This window comes from Petaurus breviceps, unplaced genomic scaffold, assembly GCF_028583685.1.
Source record: "Petaurus breviceps papuanus isolate PSGF00001 unplaced genomic scaffold, PetGlider_PUasm1.0 100, whole genome shotgun sequence".
Lineage (NCBI taxonomy): Eukaryota > Metazoa > Chordata > Mammalia > Diprotodontia > Petauridae > Petaurus > Petaurus breviceps.
The window spans coordinates 558,691-580,469 of NW_027185573.1; the positions used below are offsets into that span (position 1 = coordinate 558,691).

Sequence of the window (21,779 nt, forward strand, 5' to 3'; positions counted from 1 at the left end):
GCTCAGACACTTAGCACCCATGAAGAAACACCTGGCCATGTAACCTTGAGCAAGTTACTTAACCCCAATTGTTTAGGGGCGGCCAGGTGGCTCAGTGAGTAAGAGCACCGGCTCCAGTGTCGGGATGACCTGGATCAAATCCGGGCTCAGATACTCAGTAGCACACCCAGAAATAATAACTGGCCATGTAACCTTGAGCAAGTTACTTAACCCCAATTGCTTAAAAAAAAAAAAAGAAATCAAAGCTATCTATAGTGATGAAAAAATGTTTCAAATCACTGATAATTAGAGAACTTCTCATTAAAGTAATCCTGAGGTTTTATTCCATAGCCATCAGATTGACAAAGTTGAAAAAAAAAAAGGAAAATGACAAATATTGGAGGGGCTTGGGAAAACAGGCATACTTCTACACTATTGGTGGAGATATCATTTGGTGTTGCCATTCTGGAAGAATTTTGAAACTATAACCCAAAAGTTACTAAATTGTGTCTATCTTTTGACTCAGCAATCACTAGGTCTATTTCCTCAAAGAGATGAAAAAAAGAGGAAAAGGTCTTATATGTAGAAAATTATTCATAGCTTCTTTCTGGGGGGTAGTAAAGAACCCATAATTAAGAGGCTGTTCATCAGTTGGATAATGGCTTAGCAATTATGGAATATTAATGTAATGTAATAATATTATTCCATAAGAAATGATAAAAAAGGGGGACGGCTAGGTGGCGGAGTGAGTAAAGCGCCGGCCCTGGAGTCAGGAGCATCTGGGTTCGGATCTGGCCTCAAACACTTAACACACACACACACACACACACAAAAAAAAAAACCTAGCCATGTAACCTTGGGCAAGTTACTTAACCCCAATTGCCCTCCAAAAGGCAAAAAAAAAAAAAAGAAATTATAAAAGGGATGGTTTCAGAGAAGTCTGAGAAGACTTATGTGAACTAATACAGAGTGAAATGAGAAGCACTAGAAGAACTATTTTTTTATATAAAGCATAATAATGTTTTTTAATTAGCAATTTTGAAAGACTTGAGAAGTATTAGCAACTCAATGATGAACCATGATTTCAGAGGACTGATAAAGAATGCTACTCTCCTCCTGGCTGAGAGCTAATGGGCTAAATATTAAGAATGACATACACATTTCTGATCATGGCCAATATGGGACTTTGTGTGGCCTAACCACGAATATATGCTACAAGGGCTTTGTTCTGTTTGAAGGAGAGAGAAAATGAATGCTTGTTAATTTAAAAAAGGAAGAGAAGAAAAAATCATCTAGTCCCAAATGCTCATATTTTTAAATGTAGTAGGGGTTAATCCAGTGATCCCTGGTCAATTGAGTCTCCCCTATGCTTGATGAAATTATAGAATGTAAGAGGCAGATAACAGAGAGAATGAAAGGCAGGGGTGCACCCCTTTCAGACTTTGAGTGGCCCATTTGCATCTTATAATAGGCTGCTGACCATTGGATGAATGCAACTAATAATTCATTGAAAGGATCAGACATGCCCTTTGTGGCCCAGATAAAAAGCAAGCCGGCCTCATTCTGAAACAGTCAAAAAGAGAATCACGTACGAAATAAGAGACCAGTTCTTAAGTACACTCTTCACCTTTTTCCTTGTGAATCTTAGAAAGTACAGCAAAACAGGGGGTGGGAAGGAGATTTCTCTTTCTTCTTCTCCCCGTCAACAATGGCTTTGGGGAACAGAAGGTCATGGTAGCATCTGGTGCAGAAGAGTCTAGCTGCAGAGCTGAATTAAGTCAATGAGAAAAATGGAGAGTATAGAATGTGGAGCTAGGATGCCGCTCAGGGGATAGGTTCAAGAGGTGAAATTCCTGTTGGTCTTAGACTATGGATTCAGATTCTTTCCAAAGGCATAGCACAGCTAAGGCCAGGCTGAAAGCTAATCCTAACGTGAGAGACAGTCATAATCATAGTCAATCAGCATCTAGCAGAGACTGAGGACATTAGTAGCCCAGAAGTCCTGCAGCATCAGGGGGCATGAGTCAATTCTGCTCTGACATACCTTGTCTGTATATGTTCTCTACATGACTATTTCTTCACTTGTGAAGTATACATCTATACTTAGACAGAAGGTGTAGAGTTCATAGGGAAGATATCTGGGTGCCACTATTCTTACTGTGACATTTCAGTAGGCACTTTTGCCTTGAAGTAATTATATACTCTGACTGATTAATAACATGGTAAACACACCAGTGGGGGCTCATGAACTATAAGTTTTAAGAGTGAAGACTTCATTTAGTACCTGACAGTTATCTCTTCAGGGGACTCAATCTGAAAAGGCAAGTTGGTAGGGGATATAGCCCAGAGGTATGCTACAAAAGTTTTATTATCCTTCTGCTTTTTCCATCACAGTCATTTCAGAATATACCCAGGGCATCGAGGTCCAGTGGGAAGAAGACTGTCTCTGGAGTTGGAGAAACCAGGATCAAAATCCTGCCTCTGATGTTTACTATCTTGTAAAAGCTAAGATGTGTGACCTTGGGTAAGTCACTTAAACTCTGTTGGTTAGAATTTCTTTCTCTATAAAATGAGGAGTTTGAACTGGACTAACTTTGAGGGAGGTTCCTTCCAGCTGTAAATCTATGCCACTATGATCCCTTGACTCTACCCCATACCCATACAGATCCCTCACCACCACTACTATCACATACACCTCAAAAAAGTTAAAACCAACCAACCCATCAAACACCTTTAACAACACATGAAACCTTCCACACCCATAATCCCATACTCCTCCATCAACAGGAGGAAGTTGCATTTCCCCATCTTTTCTGTGGGGTTATCTTTGATCATTATAATGACATAATATATTGTTTTAATCATTGCATACATTGTATTCCTGGTTCTATTCATTCTACATGCTAGAATACATACTACATATATCTGTCCACATTAGTCTTCCTATCTGACCCCATTATCTTGCAAATTTGGAAACTGAGCCCTGGAGAGTCACACAAGTATAGCAACACAATAATAATAATAGCATTTATATATTGCTTTAAATTCTGCAAAGTTTTTTTTCTTATTTGCTCCTCAAAACAACCTTTAATAAATGCCCATTAAATTGATCTGAATGTCAGTCCACCAGGCAAAGTTTACTGGGACTCAGGCCAATGCTGCCTCCTCCCCACTCCTGAAGGAGTCCAGATTAGGGTCTGGGCATTCTTACAAACAAAGCTCTTGTGAAACACTGATGTCTTCGAAAGAGTACATCCTAAAGCTCCCTGTTCTTCCAGTCTCCCTCACTCTCCCTCCTCCCTGTCCACACCCCCAACCCCTCTCCAGTGCGTCCATCTGGCCTAGGGGAAAATGAACAGGATGTCTGGGATGGGCTCAGTTGGAGTTCAATTCCTCCCCAGCCCTGAGCTCAGGCACTCCAGCCACTGGACACCAGCTCAGAAACCTTGACTCCTCCCCTAGGCCTGACCCAGCCAGGAAGAACAAAATGGTTTTTTGATGATGAGATTTCACTGGTGCCTTCCCAGAGTGCCCGGAATTACAGCTGGCAAGGAGAGAAGCCAAAACCTCAAGGCCTTCCAAAACAAAGAGAACCTCCTCCTCCCCTTCCCCCTCTTCCTTCTCCTCCTCTTACTCCTCCCTCCTTCCCTTCCCCCTCCTCCCCTTTCCTCTTCTCCCCTTCCTCCTCTTCTCCTCTCCCTCCTTCTTCTCCTCCTCTTTCCTCCTCCTCCTCTTCCTCCTCCCAGCTCAGGAAAATTCCATTTCATCATACATCTTCAACTTATTTCAATCCCCCTCAATAACTCTGTGATCTCACCTCTATGGGTATTCCTTCCATCAATGCAAATAACAAATTTTCCATGCCTTTTCCCCATGGGCTAATCTTCTGTGGATTTTATTTTTCTACATTTCTTTCCACCCTTTTTCCCCACCCCATAGGACAGCTAGGTAGTACAGTGGATACAGGGGCTGGACCTGGACTCAGGAAGACCTGAGTTCAAATCTGACCTGAAATACTCCTTGGCTCTGTCACCCTGGAAAAAATCAATCACCTTCAGGTCAGCCTCAGTTTCCTCATCTATAAAATGGGGATAATAATAGCACTTACCTCCCAGGGCTGTTATGATGATCAAGTGAGATAATATCTGTACTTCAGGACCCTTACAATGCTATATATACATAAATATTAGCAAATTTTACCAACCCACTGGAAGTCTTCTATCCAAGATTCTTAGCCTGGGGTCCTTGAATTTGTATTTTTAAAAAATAGTTTGATGTTGTATTTCCACATAATTGGCTTGCTTTAAAATTCTATGTGTTGTATTTTTTACATTAAGAATATGATTCTGGGGGCAGCCAGGTGGCGCAGTGAGTAAGAGCGCCGGCCCGGCATTGGGAGACCCAGGATCAGTTCCGGCCTCCGATAATTGGCACCCACACAAAAAATAACTGGCTGTGTAACCTTGAGCAAGTTACTTAATGCCAATTGCTTTAAAAAAAAAAAAAGAATATGATTCTGGGGGTGGCTAGGTGGTGCAGTAAATAGAGCACCTGCTGTGGGGTCAAGAGGACCTGAGTTCAAATCCAGCCTCAGACACTTAACACTTACTGGCCGTATGAACTTGGGCAAGTCACTTAATCCCGATTGCCCTGCCTTTCCCCCTCAAAAAAAAAAAAAAGAATATGATTCTGAGAAGAGTTCCATGGGCTCCACTAGACTGATTTCCAAAGGGGTCCAGGACCCCAACAAAGGTCAGAGCTCTTGGATTTGGTCTTTTTTTCCCCATTTCCTGGGCATCACCCTCGGTTTCACCCAAGTCCTTTTCCCCTCCAAACACTGTCTTTAGTGATAGCCCTTATGAAGATCGATGTTGCCTGACCTGTTATTCAGCAAGCTGTGGGACCCTGAGCAGGTCACCTAAGAATCCCTGATCAGTTTCCCCATCATCACTTCCTGGTCCTCTCCTCACCATGGTCCTCACCACCACCACTCTCTCCCCCTGAACTCTTCCTCCCCCTGAAAACCTGAGCACTGTCCCTGGATCCCTCCCATAATTTAAACACAACAGTATGCCAGTAAATGTTTAACAACCAGCTTGGGGTAGGGAAGATTCACAAGTCTCATTTTAAAATTAAATATGCATTATTGACATTTTCTCCATCAGTTTATAAAGTCTAAAAATCAAGAAAACAATAAATCAAGCCCTAACTTCAACCATTTACCAATTTCCAATGATAAATATTCACATAGAAAATTTAACAATAAGCTCTCAAAAGCAGTTAAAGCTCTATCAGCATATCCCCATATCCCTCTACTCCTTGTTCCCAGGTTCTAATAGGTAAGTTTTCACCTAATCTTGATAGGTGAAATCCTGCTAGGCCCTTCTGAACCATCACCACACCATGTAACCTACTCACCTCTCCTCCAGGTTCCCCCTGTGTGTTGACATTAGAGTATAAGCTCCTTGAGGGTAAGGGTTATCTTTGCCTCTTTTTGTATCACTGACACTTAACACAGGGTCTGGCACATAGTAGGTCTCTCACAAATGTTTCCTGAATTGAATTTATTGACTTAACTTCTCCCAATTGAATGCAAGCTTCTTGGGAACAGGAATGGTATTACTTGCTTGTTTTTGTATCTTTCTTGCTTAGCAGAGTCCCTGGTACGTAGTAAAACATTTAATGTTTGCCCTATCTGTAAAATGAGAACTCAATGACCTCCTGGCTCATCCCTTTCTGCTTGAAATCTTTGATCTTCTGATCATCTTAAACACCTATTAATTCTATTCAATTCAAAAAGCACCTATTATGTGCCAGTCCAGTACTGGTCTCTGCAAATACAAAGACAAAAAATTTAACAGTCCCTGTCCTCAAGGGGTTTACAGGGAGGAATCAATGTGTATTATTAGAAGTATAATTAGTATATTATATATTGTATATAATTAGAATATTAATTATAATTAGTATAATAAGTATAACTCTAAGTAACATTTATATAGGGCTTTAAGGTTTGTAGAGTATGTTACACGTTACACATATCACCTCTTTTGAGCCTCTCGATTCTTTAATAGAGGCCACTATTATCCCCACTTTTCAGATGAGAAAACTGAGATTGAAAGACATGAATTGGTACTAAGCATCTGAGGCGTCTCCCTGAGTCCAAGTCCAACAAGCCGCCTAGCTGCCTAATGATTGCAGAGGAGATCACTGATAAATGAAAGTGTATAACCTTTATCAGATTACTTATTGTCTCAAGAAGAAGGGGAGAGAAAATTTGGAAACAATTTCAAAAGATTATTAAAAATTGTCTTTACATGTAACTGGGGGAAATAAAATATTATTTTAATAATAATAATAATAAATGAAAGGCAACATAGGGCAGTGGCTTTAATATGAACACCTTAATCCCTGGTTCAGAATTAGGTTTTCCCATTGTCCGTCCTTACAGAGGGAAGTCAGGGCTACTCTAGTTCTTGTGCTGGAGACCATTCCAGGCACATGGTAGGCCCTTAATAAATACTTGATTGATTAGAGATCCCTATTTAGACTTAAAGCGAGGTCCTTTAAAATTGGATTCTTCCAGCATTAACCTTTAAACAAAATCCTGAGGCCACAAGGAGAAACCTTGAGAAAGGAGCTGTGCAGGGCCCACTTCCAGGCCTGGCCCCCAGGCTCTGCTCCAGCTCCTTCCTGTAACCGCATGCTCTGCCAAGAAGTGATAGCGCCCCTGTTGGACTGATGCCTTGGACAGGCCGGATGCAGCAGAGCCTAAGGGCCAGGCTCACCCAAACCTTTCCTAGAACAACCAGGAACTGGCCTGAGTGGGAAGGGGGGTTTCAAAGGGCTTCCCCAATGAGAAGACCAATAACTGGTAAGATGAAATAATTGGGAGAGATTCCCCCCGGTGGTGGCAAAGCATTGTAGAGTGTCAGAGCTGGAAGGGCTATAAAACAGAGCATGTCAGGGCTGGGAGAGCCCTTAGAATACACAATGCAGGCTAGGAGGGCCCTTAAAATATTCCCTGTTCAGGAATTTAGGGCTGGGAGGGGCCTTAGAATATTCCCTGTTCAGGAATTTAGGGCTGGGAGGGGCCTTAGAACAGGGAATGTCAGAGCTGGGAGGGGGCTTAGAACAGGGGATGTCAGAGCTGGGAGGGGCCTTAGGACAGGGATGTCAGAGGTGGGAGGGGGCTTAGAACAGGGGATGTCAGAGCTGGGAGGGGCCTTAGAACAGGGGATGTCAGAGCTGGGAGGGGCCTTAGAACAAAGAATGTCAGGGCTAAAAAGGGCCTTAGACCAGAGAATGTCAGAACCAGGTCTCCAAATTCAAAATCAGAACTTGAAAACTAGAAGACATCTTCTGTTTCTGGGTCCACAACTCTTTTCACTCTGACTCCCAAATAGCATCATAAGTCACATTTCTGAAGCACTGTTTGATTCAAGAAAACCCTATGAGGGAGAAAATGCAAGTAGAAAAGGACACTGGGGGTCTTAAGTGGCCCCTGGTCACACTATAATTTCAGAGACGAAATCAGAGCCCAGATGTCCTGTCTCTAAGCCCAGTGTTCTTTCTATTATACCACACTGCCCCCCTAGTTATAATAACAAAAATTAATCAGATCAGGCTTTGAAGTTTGCACAGCATTTTACCTACCTCATCTTATTTGCCCACTGAGGTACAGAGGGCAGGTATTATTCTCCCCATTTTGCAGATAAGGAGACTGAGTTTCTGAGTGGTGAAATGACTAAAGGATCAGACGGAGAATCACACGCCTGGGTTTTCCTGGCTCCAAGTTCAGCCTTCTAACCATGACGCCATACTCCAGCTTCTATGACCAATTAATTAAGCAACATTGCAGGTTGTGGCTTGAAAGAAAGATTTGCTGTGGGGAAGCTGTAATACCTTGATTATCTTCAGATAAGCAAGCTTAGGCTGTGGCTTAATTCCTTCAGTTATTAATAGCTTACCTTTATAGCCTCATCACAGGTCTGGAGCTGAAAGCGAACTCAGGGGCCATCTAGTCCAACCCCCATATTTGGCAGATGAGGAAACTAAGGCCCAGGGACCTGAAGTGACTCTTGCCCAAGATCAGTAAATGCCCAAGGCAGTAAATAGTAGGACCCTAATTCAGACTTCATCTGAGCATTTTATGATTTCTAAACCCTACAAAGCAGGCACTAAAGGTAGTATTATTCCTATTTTACATAGGAAGAAACCAAGGCTGTGAGATTTGCTGACTTGTCCAGAGTCACCTACCTAGTATATGTCAAAAATGGGATTTAAACTCTGGTCTCTGTGACTCCAAGGGCACACACACACACTGTGCCTTCTCTGCCAACTGGCCATTTCCTTCTGGACAGAAGTATAGAGAGTGAGGTTCAACCAGAGTAATTGATTATTAATATTTAGCCCTCCTGACCGTGACTTGGGCCTTGCTAGCCAATAACAGAACAGCCACCGCTCTGCAGAAAATTCTCTGTCCAATCATAAGCCAGCACCTCCTCACAGGTCAGTGTAGAACACTGGAATGGGAGTGGACCCACTGATCTCCAGCATAGTGCTGGCCTGCAAATCCAATCTCCGTGGGGTAGTTATTCCCTGTCCACTGACTTGTCTCTACATCCTTGCTCACTCACTCACTCAGTAAACTCAACAGTAGCCAGGATGCCAACATCTATCAGATAAAGTAATATATTGGCATCCATCACTCAGGAGAGGAGAAATAAAGTCATCGCCATATCATCGTCCCTGGATTAATGTCCCTGCTGTGAAAACAAACCCTGCTTCTTTGCCTCAACATTTATTTTTGATAAATGCTTTGACTTTGTCTTGACATTTCAGGAGCTGCAGGAGACCATTAGTCGGTGACAGTATTCTCTGCCATTGACATTATCTCTTAATTATAATATGCAAGTAATGTGGGGAAAAATGGACCATAAATAGCTCATTTGGAGCTGCTGCATTCTGTCCTGTCAGGTATATTGGAAGGATTCTTGTTGGTGTTCACAAATGAGCAGAGAATAATGGATATCTGGGGCACCCTAGATGCACAATCAACTTTCCAGTGATAAAAAGTTCTGAACATAAGCGAGGATTCTGGAGTTTCAATAAATCATCTGTATTTTCACCATCCCCACCACCTCCTTTCTTTCCCCACCTCCCAAATACTTGCTGTGTTACTGGACCAATGTTGTGGGCTAACAGCCTGCCACCTCCAGCCCTGCAGAACAATTTAATATTTCTTGTGTAATTGATGGGCATTGATTTTTCGAGAAGTTAATTCCATTACGAGGCAAAGGAGCAGGGCAAATGGGCTGACTTGTGGAAGTGGGATTTGCTTGCATCTCTCTTGGCTCCAAAGAGGAGAGGAAGCCTGCCCCAAAGCTCAAGGGAAATGTTAGCCCTGACATGAGTTTTTTTCCCTGACCCAGGGACAAGACACTCTGAAGTTTGGGGTACAGATTGATAAAAACAGGAGTAATAAATGCTGGCCTATTAAAAGTACTTTATTTAAGGTTTATAAAGTGCTTCAGGAGGCAGCCTGACTTAGTATATAGAGAACACTAAGAACTCAAGAACACTTGGGTTCAGGTCCCATTTATGATACATACAGGCTACGTGACCCTGGACAAGTCAACCTCTTGGTTCCCCAAGCAATTCTCTCAGACCAGCTGCCAATATTCATTGGATCAGCAATGAACCCTATAAGAAAGTTCCTTACAGGGAATTAAACACATTGAAAGTTCCTGGGACCATGGACTTAGAGTTGAAAGTACCTTAGAGGTTGTCTAACTAACCCTCTCATTTTAGAGATAACTGAGGCCCAGGAAGGTCAGTTAATTTGCCCAGTATTACATGGGCATAAGTAAACTTCAGAGGAAGGATTTGAACCCAGGACTTTGAGCACTAAATGCAGTGTACTTTTCAATATACTGTCCAACAACCTATAATTTTTATTTTGCTATTCAGTTGTTTCTGTCGTGTCCAATTCTCTGTGACCCCCATTTGGGGTTTTCTTGACAAATATAGCAGAGTAGTTTGCCATTTCCTTCTCAGGATCACACAGTTCAGATCTGAACTCAGATCTTCCTAACTCCAGGCCCAGTGCCCTATCTACTGTTCCACCTAGCTGCCCCATAATTTTAGTAAGTATTATTCTTTAAATTTTACACTTAACCAATGCCAAAGGGGAAAAAAAACCAAATTTCCAAATACATAGTAGCACAGGGGGTAGGGGGGAAAGGTTATGGTACACGACTATGAATAATATGTATAGTTTGCTTTCTTTTTTAAGGTTTACAATAAATTTACCATGTTACTTTTGAAGTTGTCCAGCTTGTCTGTGTTTCCTTCTGAAATTCCTTCTCTTCTCTTCTGTGTATTTTCTTTAGATTGCTTCTATATAGCACTGCTGAAAGTTTGCTTGCTAAAAAAGGCAGGAAAAGAACATTTGTGAAAAGAAAAATGATTTTTAAAAAACCAACTTGTGAAGAAACACAGTCTTTCAGATAAAATGTTGAAGAGAGAAAGGCAGAGACTGCTCTGAAAACCAGATGGAGAACTGCCCCTCAGATGAGTGTATTGAGAAGATGTATTTGATGGCAAAGTAATGCCTGAGGTATTAAATGGCTGCAGGGCATCATGGTCCATCCACTCATCTGTGTTTGACTATTTTTAGAGGTTTAAAACTCCAGAATTATAACCAATGCCCTGTTAAGGGTGGCTGTGAGCTAAAAGAACTTATCACTGCTTCATCAGCTTGACAAAATTATCAACCAACTCTTTGGGGGATTCTGAGAAGATTATTTAAGGATTGTTAGGAATCATAACTGACCCAAAAAAGTGGATTTCTTGTGTTTTGCCCCATAAGGTAAAGAAGAGTCACTGACCTCTGGGGGGAAGGGGGCAGGGAGAGGAGGAGGGTGAGCGTAGCTTGGAGCATTGGACGTGTTAAGAAACCACAGAAAAAGGTCTGAAAAAACAAAAGCTAAATGATGAGGTAGAGAGAATAGAGATCCCAAGGAGCAGGGGACAGAGGAAGAAGGCTTCTAGCTGAGAACTTGATGACTGCAGAATGGTTACTGTGGAAGCTGATTGTAAGAAAGCTGGATCCTTCTTCTGTGTAAAGGGCCATAGCTCATTTTTCTCTAATACCACCTACAGACTGAAAGGAAACCTTGCAAGGGTTCTGGTATTACCTCCTCGGGTTTAAGAAGAAGAAACAGAAGGGGAAATACAGGCTTTGCATCTGTTTCCCTGATAATTGTGGGTTTCCTGTCTGGGGAGATTTAGAGCCAATTGGACAAAGCAGAATGTCCTGCCTATTTGTAGAATTGAGGAGCATGGCAATTCTCTGTTATCACTAGAAGAGAGTAACGCTTTCTCAATGCCTTGTTAAGGGAGGCTGTGAACTAAAAGGGCTTGAGAGAAGAGAAGCAGTGTTGCCCGGCAGGAGTGCTATGAAGATGAGAAAGGGCGCAACTAACAGAGAGGTCATTTTGCATATCACCTTCTAGGTTATTCCCGAAGGGACCGAGATCATCAAGGATTCTAACCCAGAGTTATTACCCTGGGCACACGGTTATATGCCTCCCTGGTAGATTCCTACAAATATATTCCCACTGTCCCCCACAGACACTGTGTTCACTGATGGGAGAATATGACCTTGACCAAGTGGTCAGTAAACTTGGGTGGGGTAAAAATTGCATCTTTATTTTCACTGACCTCTAACTGAAATTTAATATTTCCTTCCATTAATTAAAAATACTAGTCTGAGAAGGGACCCATTGGCATCTCCAAACTGCTGAACAGGTCCATGACATGCAAGAAAATATTTAAAACCACTTCTATAAACTGCTTTTTTTTTTCCCCAGAGAGGTCTTGGGAGCATTTCTTAGCGAGTGTCTGTTTTGTTAAGACAAAAATATATCAGTAAGTTCAATTTTTTAAAACTATTTTTCTTCTTTGGAGAAATTGATGGACTAGGGGAAGAAAAGAGGTGTTATCTTGTCAAATGGGCATTCTGACCCTAAAAATGAGTGGACACCCTCATGGGGGCTCAAGGCAGTGTTCTTTCTAGGACCAAGAGACATTCTGGAAACATCTAGAAGCACAGGGTTGGGCTTTTTGTTTTTTTTATTTGGCTGGGGTTTTTTGATTTGGAATTTTTAATCCAGACCTGAGGCCTCACTGGTCTAGCAAAGTGAGGAAGTGAGGAAACTCTCCCTCCCACTGTATATCAGCACCTTCTCTGAGACTGACAGTCTTAGAGATCTGCCTGAGGCATTGAGAATTTAAGGGACTTGTGCCCACGGTCACCCATCTAGTATGAGTCAGAGGTGGAACGTGAAAATGGTCAGGCAACTTTGACTACATTAAGCCATCACTTGTCTAACAGGGTTATTCAGCTTAAATAAGACAACACGTGTAAAGTCCTGTTCAAATGTTTAAACTTTATATAAATGTCTGTTGTTGCTGCCGCCATCTTTGCCCACAATGTGAGAGCTAATGAGTTTCCAAAGTGGAATTTGTGACCTGGTCATCTAAGCTCCAAGGCCAGGGCTCTCAACACAATGCACCCTGCCCTCTATGGGGGGGGTGGAACGGGCTTCCTCCAAGTTGGCAGGGGGCACCCACCCCCAAAGCCCATCAAGTGAATTTGGCTTAGAAAGTTGATGCAAGGGAAGTTTTCATGCTGTTTGCCCAAGATATGAGTTGTGAAGCTGACCTTGGGCCCCTAAATTGCTAAGCCCAATGCTGCACATCAATAATCTTAACTAGAATTTGGTGTGAGTTGGGCCAATTGTGAGCTTTTGCTGAGCCAGCGCCCCTCACCCATGGAAGTGTGGAATTCTGAAAGGCCAGCATGATGGAATATGAAAGAACATACTGGACCTGATTCCAAGAAGACCCTGATCGACCCAGATGCTAACACTCACTAACTGTGGCAGGGTAACCATCTGGAAATCACTCTCTGAGCCTCCAGTTCCCCCTTTGTAAAGTGAGGGCAATAACACCTGCACCCGACACCTCTGGGGATTGTTGGGAGGTGCCCATGAGATAGTCCGTAATTAACAGGGATGATCAGGGGGGCTGACCCCCAGGACACCTCCCATGAAGCTGGTTATGAGGGCTCTGGCTCCATGGAGAGAGACATGCTGCGTGACCCTGGACAAGTCACTTAATGTCTCTGGCCCCAGTTTATTCACCCGTAAAATGGGGATGATGATAGTACCTACCTTACAATGTTCCTGTTAGGCTCCAATGAGATTATGTGTGTATGCGTGTGTGTAGGTGTGTGTATGCGTGTGTGTATGTATACATAATCAAAATGACTTGTAAATGCTATATATAAAAATATGCTCTTTCCATGGGGACAGCTGGGAGAGAGAGGGAAATAGTATGAGACAACAGACAGAGAAAGTCTAGGTTAAGTGGTTCAGACCACAGGCAGAAGCAGTCAGAATCGAGAATGACACATAGAGGAGCTTAAGGTCAAGTTCCACCTAATCCTTACATCAGCCAAAGACCTCTGACTAATGTTGAATCCGGGAGGAAGTAGCCCCCAAAATGCACGATTTTTAGTCACTCAACTAAATCTATGGAAAACAAGCAGTGATTAGCACTTCAACCACACAAAAAGATTTCGTTGGTTACACACACACTCATACATACACACTCACACACACATAAACACAAACACACACATACACACACATTTACATACACTCACACATATACTCATACATAATACATACACACATTTACATACATACACTCATACACAACACATACACACACACATTTACATACACTCATACACAATACATACATACTCGTACACACAGTCACTCACACATATTTACACATACACTCACACACTTAGACTTACACATACACACACACACACGCATAAAACACTTCTCTCCTTTCTCCTATTCTCACCCCCACCCCACCCAAATCTGCAATTAGAACAGGGTTGGCTTCAGACCTGACTGGGTGGGACCCACGATGTCAGGCTGGGATGCAGCGGGGAACTGGGGAGACTTCTGGCCTCAGATTTGACAAATACATCATTGCACTGGACAGAGGCACCTCTGAAGACTGACTTTTTCCAGAGCCTCCCTTCCCCTGCAGCTCCCCAGGGCCCTTCTAATTTATGCCCCTTCTAGCTGGAGTCTTCCCTGTTCTGCCACCCACTGTGAGTAGGGAGGCTTCCAGGATTCCAAGTCACTCCCTATAAACACACCCCAGCACAGTTTCCCCTCCAGACTCAGAATATACCTTCAGATGCTACTCAACATGTCTGAGGACACATAAGACCCTGGTTCCTCTGAGCTACACAATCTCTTTTGGAAAGAGTCTAAGAGTCGGGGGAGACCTGAGAGGTCATTTAGTGACCAACTTCCTCATTTTCACAGTGAGGTCAAGAGAGAAGAAGTGACCTTGTGCAAGGTTACAGGGCAGAACTGGTAATGGGACCTAGAACAAAGATGACGTCATAGGATGAGGTTTGGAATAGGAGTCAGGAGGCCTGTGCTCCAATCTCAGCTCTGCCTCTATTGTTAACTGTGTGATTAAGAGCAAGGGACTTCCTCATTTTGGGCCCCAGTTTCCTCATCTGGAAAATGTGGATAATAGTCCTTATCTTTTTTTTTTTTTTAAACAATTGGGGTTAAGTAACTTGCTCAAGGTTACACGGCCAGGTTTTTCTGGGTGGGTGCTAAGTATCTGAGCCCGGATTCAATCCCGGATCTCCTGACTCTGGGGCCGGTGCTCTTACTCACTGCACCACCTCGCTGCCCCAATAGCACCTATCTTAATAATACCTGCTCACAGGATCATCGATGAGCTAGAAAAACTCTGAGAGGTCATAGAGTCTGACTCTTCATTTTACACAGAAGGGAACTGAGGCCCATAGGGATTAGATGACTTGTCCAATGTCACACAGGCAACAAGTCACATTCAAGAAGCATTTATTGAGCTCCTACTGTGTGTAAGACTCTGTTAGATACTCTATTAATGTTGAAGCTATCATCATCTTTCTAAGTCTTGAGATCCTTCTTCATTCCTCACTCTACCTCATCTCTCCATAACTAATCTGTCACCAAACCCCTCTCTTATCTGTCCTCTTCCCTCCACTCACACAGCTGCCACTCAGGTTCAGGGCCTAATCACCACTTGCCTGGACTATTGTCAATGGCCTCCTAATTGATAGCCCTGCTTCACATTTGTGCCTTCTCTAATCCAGCTTCTAAGCAGCTGCCAAAATGATTTTCCTAAAGTACAGGTCACTCTTCTCCTCAAAAAGCCCTAATGGGTCCCAATTGAATAAAATGTTATTTAATTTTTAACTTGTCATTCTTTAATTTCAATTTTTGTATAAGTTTTGTAATGTAGAATATTATTAGTTTAGTAGTAGAAGAAAATGTACACATATGAAGAATGTGTACTCAAAAATGTTTTACTGACAAAAGTGTGCAATTGAGGTTTGTAGATCACTGGCCTATATGATCAAAAAGCACACATTCCTGGCCTCCACTTCCATTGGCAAAAGCAGAGTCAGTTTTAGGCACGTGTAGGATTCAACGGCAAATCTCACTCAAAAATCAAATGTGTGGTATAGTAGAGAGAGCATTGGATGTGGACCTGGATTCAAATCCTGGTTCTACTGCTTGCTACCTGTGTGACTTTGATCAAGTTACTTAAGCTCTCTTAGCTCCTGTTTCCTCACCTGTAAAAGGTGGGGATTAGGGGTGAACAAAATGACCTCCAAGGTCTCTTATAGTTTTAAATCTATGAGCTTATAATCCTCTCAAAATATATGACCACAACAGAGATAGTTGAAATGAATGGCAATGGCAATCTCCTAAGAAAGGAAAAATCACAAAAAGTCAACCAGCATCCTAAAAGGGTGGAGAGAGAGTCCCTTAAGCTCTGCCATATACATTCCCCTTTACTCAAAGTGAGAATACCCATGAGCCTCTGGCTTTTTTCTGGTCAAGGTAATCAGCGTTAAGTGACATGCCCAAGGTCATACAACTAGTAAGTGTCAAATGCCTGAGGCCATATTTGAACTCAGGTCCTCCTGCCTCCAGGACTAGTTCTCTATTCACTATGTCAGCTAGCTGCCCCACTCTGGGTTATTTTTTTGTTTTTTTAACATCATCTGGTAGGAGGCAGTTAGATACCTCAGTAGATAGAACTCTGGGCCTAGAGTCAGAAAGACTTGATTTCAAATATTAATCTCAGATATTTACTATATGACTCCCAGCAAGAATCTTAATCTCTTGTCTCAGTTTCCTCAACCATAAAATGGGAATGATGATAGCATCTGTATCACAGGGAGGTCAAAATGATAAACTGAGATAATATTTACAAAAAGTGCTTAATAAACGCTTATTCTGTTCCCCCACTTTCACCTCCAGCTGCCTTTTGGGTTCTCTCTCCATCTGACAGTCACTTTAGCAGCAGCAGAAAGCCCCTCCAAATCATGGGCCAGGGAACAAATACTCCAATTTGCCTTCTACATAATATAGCCCTCATTTTTTAAGTCAAACTTATAAGACTCTGTGAATGATAATAGGTGGTATTTATATATCATTTTAAGGTTTGCAAGTATTTTAAATATATTATCTCATATGAACTTCACAACTCTGTAAGGTAGGTGTTATTATTGTCCTCATTTTGCAGATGTGGAAACCGAGTCTCAGAAAAGTTAAAGGGTTTTTATTCAAGGTCATTCACTATGGCAAAGCCAGGTCTAGAACCATGGATTACCCAAAGCACAGGGCTCTTTCCTCAAGGACCTTCTAATATGAGGAACTATTACAACACCCTACTTCCAGATATCCGTTAGCCCCACTGTCAGAGAATGTTGGGACAGGTAGACATGAACATGGTCTGAAGAGCGGTTTCTTGTATTTTCTAAATGGGCCAGATGGTCTCTGAGGTCCCTTCCAGCTCTGGATCTATGATCCCATGATTCTGTCGAGGCCCAACAAGTAAGATGAGATGAGAGGCCCCTTGGGTCCCTTGGAATACCCTCCTAGGAGATGGGACTAAGAGGGGGGGAGAAATTCCTCCAGTCTGGACAACTCACAACAGTAGAAGGGAAGTCTCAGAATGGAAAAAGTTTTTCAAAGTCCTGAAATTCCTTCACAAAGCACTTCCTACTATAATTTTAACCCCTTCCTTGCTCCAGATTTTCAATTCAACATATTGGGAGGTTTCCCCCTGCCCCCAGAGGACTAATTTCTCATTTTATAACAGAAATGGATAAAGTCACAGCCTTGTGGGTAGAGTTGTGATAGGAAGTGTGTGTGTGTGTGTGTGTGTGTGTGTGTGTGTGTGATATGATAAAGGAGAAGAGGACAATATGACCGCCAGTGCCCGGGTCGAAGAGGGAATGTGCTCCCAAGGAGTGTGACTTCCTGCCCCATAGGAGACCAGAAAACCTAGGGAAATGACTGTGATGGGACTGTGGGTTTCTAAGAACTTAGATCTTGAACTGGAAGAAACCTCAAAGGCCATGTAGTCCAATCCCCCCAAACACACATTTTGCAGCTGGGGAAACTGAGGCCCAGAGAAGCTAAGTGACTCATGAAAGGATATACAACTAGTAACGTCAAAGACAGAATTTGAACCCCTATGTCCTCTGACTCCAGAACCAATGCTTTTTCCAGTTACCACACTGCTTCTCAGCCCAGGGGCACTCTCAGGAACTCAGGCCAGGAGAGGACTGTGAGGCAAAGGCAGTAAACGTGACTACCATGGGAGGGGAAATGTTCCAGAATATGAGGGAAAGTATTGGTGAGTTAGAGTTCTTCTCACAGGCTATTTTGGTCCAATACAAAGGAGGTACCGTGCACAGTGCACTAGGTCTGAAGTCAGGAAGGTCTGACTGACTTCATTTATGATCTCTGACACTTATTAGCTACGTGATCCTGGGCCAGACATTTAACCTCTGTTTGCCTCAGTGTCCTCCACTGTAAAATGGGGCTGATAATAGCACCTACCTCTAAAGGCTGTTGTGAGATATTTGTAAAGTGTTTAGAATATTGTCTGGCACATAGTAGGTGCTTAATAAATGCTTACCTTCTTAAAGTAGAGGTCTGAAATTTGAGTTTATTAGGACTCCCCTTGGCTTATAGATTATAGAATCAGAGACTCAGTGAATCCTATGCCCAGAGATGGTAAGGAGCTCAAAAGCCGTTCGGTCAAACCTCATTTTACAGATGAGGACACTGAGGGAGATAAGGTCCCACAAGAGAGGCAGGATTTAAACGTGGGTCTTCTGACTCCATAATATTATCTAATTAGCTGTTCCCTGAGGTATCAGTAAAGCCCAAAGATCCTCTTCTGGCTCTCTGACCATCCACAGCTATGATTCCAAGTCTCTCTTCATGGTGGCCTCAGCAGTGAATGCTGTTCAATATTGCCTCCAGATGATTTCCTGGGACTGGGGGAACGTAGAAAATCCCAGAATATCAGTTAGAAGGAAGGGCTTTTGGAAGCATCTGGGGCAAACAGGATTTGAATAAGGATGCCCTTCAAAATATCCCAACAAATAATGGTCTAACTTTTGGATAAGGAAGTCCCATAAAGGGAAAACTATTACCCAGCCCCTAGGAGAGCCCCACCTACTTTGGGAAGGTTCTCATTGTCAGGAAGGTTTGGGGGGGGGGGTTCCCCCTTAAGTAAATTGGCCTCCTTTGGCCTTTCACTCATAATTCTTTGTTTGGTCCTCAGGGGCCAAGCAGAAATAGTCCAATCCCTCTTCCTATTTGTGGAATAAAGAGAGCTAGCCACCTATCCCTACCTAAGTCTTTTCTTCTCCACCCTAAACATGCCCAATCCCTTGGAGCAAGGCTCATATCAAGGCCCTTTATCACTCCAACACATTAAGGGGGTGTGGTGGAGTGGGCCCCTGGTTTATCAATGGTACCTCTTGAAAGCTGTTTAATTAGGGAATGTGGGGAGAAAGGGGATTGTGGTTTACCCTGGGTAAATCAGAAATCCTGGCCAATCTCCACCACAGTAATAAGTCAGAGTGGCCAAGACTGGAATGTCAAATGTAAATCAGGCTTGGTTCTGGGAAGCCATGAATTGGAGGGGGATGAAAGAATCCAAAACAAAGAAATGGAAAAAGAATGCTTAATTCTCTGGGATGAGCCAGGGGCAGGGAGCAGGGAGCGGAAGGCTCTGGGCTGGGTATTTGTAGGGAGAGCATTATCGATCAATCAACAAGCATTTCTCAAGCAGGCATTATCACTCTGGCTTTGATTTGGAGAACAGCAGAGAGAGCCAGCCTCAAAGCCAGGAAGAGCTGACTTTTCCAGGTCAGCGTCTGACCCTTACTGTTTGGGTGACCCTGAACAAAAGCAGCCCTCAGGGACTGAAAACTGCAGAAGAGGAGTCAACGAGCACTGGGGGAAGGAGTTTTCTCACCTGGGAGTTCCCTGGACCAATGAAATCGCAGGAAACTTGCATTCGATGCAGAATGAATTAGAGAGTCAACAAGGCGTATGTAACAGGATTTGAAGAACTGGGAAAACCCTTCTGAGATTCAGATGAAGACAGGATCTATTTGTTATGATGAAATCACAGCTCCAGTCCCTCTTCCTGTCCCTAGACAGTCGGCAGTTCCAGGTTTCCTTCCTGAGTGTTCTGTTCAGGGAACCCAACACCCCCTCCCCTCATTGCTTTTGTCAGTCTGCCCAGAATCAGAAATCGAGCTCTGGAGGGGAGATGAGGAAACCAAGGCCCACAGGTCCTCCGGCTAGTAAGCAACCTGCCCAAGGTCACCCACAAACAGCAAAATTGGCATTCAATCCTGGGCCCTCCAGCACAAAAGGAAGGAGTTACACGTGGAGGCTGCTGGAGACAGGCCAGGAGGGAGCAAAGCGGGCCCAACGAAGCCCACACAGGCAGAGCAGGGGCTGGGGGGGGGGAGGGGCACAGATGCAGAGGCTCAGCCCCATCCAGGGGTCCAAAGTTGTGAGAGAGCCCAGAAGGGGGGCTGTAGGGGTGAGGACCCCGCGTTGGAATAGAAAAGATGGTTCAAATCCAGACTCTCAAACTTACTAGCTAGGAACCATTAATAGGGAAACACCCGGACCATGATGTGCCTAAGAATCCCTAGAACCCGCCATTAGATTGTAAGCTCCGTGAGGGCAGGAACTGTCTCTTGCCTCTTTTGTGCTGTGGTACACAGTAGGTGCTTAATAAATGTCCTATTTATGCTATATATAGCTTGCTTTGTATATGTTTGCTTTCATGCTTTCTCCCCTATTAGATTGTAAGCTTTGTGAGGGCAGGGACTGGCTTTTGGCTTTTTATATCCCCAGTGCTCAGCACAGTGCCCTGTACATGGTAGGCATTTAATTAATGTTGATTTACTGGTGACCAGCAAGGGGTTGGGAGGGGAAGAAACCTTTGGAGGCAATGTTACAGTGGTGGTGGATTGGAGTCTGAGAACCTGGGTTCAAATCCCATCTCTGCTGTTTAAAGCTTTTATGTGACTTTACCTTTCTGGGACTCAGTTTCTTCCCCTGTAAAAATGGGAAGGGAGAGTGGACTAGATGGCTTCCAAGGTCCCTTCCAACTTTAAATCTAGACTCCTATGTCCTCATCCCCTCACCCCCAAGGCAAGTCAGCCACCCCCACCCCAGCATCCCAGTTTGCCCAAAGTAGGGCAAAGTTCAAAAAGAGGAAGCATCTGTCTCCACCCTAGAGAGGGTTTCAAAAACCATCCATCGCTTCCACTTCCCTTTTCCTGCTCTCTGGAATAAAAATCCAGTTCACAAAGGGAGCAGGAGCCCAGCTGGGCGTCTGCAGAGGGGTGAGTTGGGGGGGGGGGGGGGGGGAGCGGGGGATCAGGCTGGCATGGAGCTACAGCACCTCCCTGTGGTCATGCCCCGCATTGCAGGGCCTCAGCCTTCCCAGGCCATTTTCGCCCCTCCCCTGACTTGTCTGCCCAGGTTGCAGACCCAGGCAAAAGTAAGAAGCAGGTCACTTGATCTCAGACCCCTCCAACTTTCTTCTTCCTAATAGAGCATCCCTAATAATAATAGTTTTAGGGCAGCTAGATGGCCCAGTGGACAGAGTGCTCAACGTGGAGTCGGGAAGTCTCATCTTCCTGAGTTCAAATGTGGCCTCAGACATTTACTAGTTGTGTGACCCTGGGCAAGTCACTTCACCCTGCTTACCTCGGTTTCCTCATCTGTAAAATGAGCCGGAGAAGGAAATGGCAAACCTCTCCAGTATCTGCGCCAAGAAAATCCTAAATGGGGACACCAGGAGTCAGACAAGGCTGACACGACTCAATAACAGGAACAATCTTAAAATAATTAAAGGGCTTTGTAAGGGTAAGTTATCATCGTTATTATTATGACAATAACAGCCTAGAATTTGCAGAGCACTTTATTATATATATAAAATCTCAGTCATCTCACGGGATCCTCCCAACAAACCTGGGAGATAGGCCATGTTATTAGCCCCATTCTACAGGTGAGGAAACTGAGACTGAGGTTGAGATTTGTGCAGGATCACACAACCAGTGCACTGAATCAATCATAAAACACCTGGGAAAAAAACTTCCTGTGTGCCAGGCACTGTGCTAACCATTGGAGACAAAGAGAGGGAAGAGACAGCCCCTGCCCTCAAGGAGCTTACAGTCTGATGGAGAAAACATGCCTACAAATACGTATACAGCCCCAGCTAGTACCTGAGGCAGGATTCGAACTCAGGGTCCTCCTACATCCCATTCCCACCAGCTAGCCATGGACCTCCTCCCCACC

General features: G+C 43.7%; 1 long non-coding RNA gene across 1 annotated transcript in view; it reads right to left on the bottom strand.

Moving 5' to 3' along the window:
• LOC138149819 (uncharacterized) overlaps window positions 1-19,823 on the bottom strand; it is a 35,850-nt gene extending 16,027 nt beyond the window's left edge. The window contains exons 1-2 of the long non-coding RNA XR_011165497.1: window positions 19,429-19,823; window positions 10,291-10,405 (exon numbers count right to left, since the gene is read on the bottom strand). This is a non-coding gene — a long non-coding RNA (uncharacterized lncRNA). The remainder of the gene's footprint in view (window positions 1-10,290; window positions 10,406-19,428) is intronic.
• Between the last annotated feature and the right edge of the window lie 1,956 nt (window positions 19,824-21,779).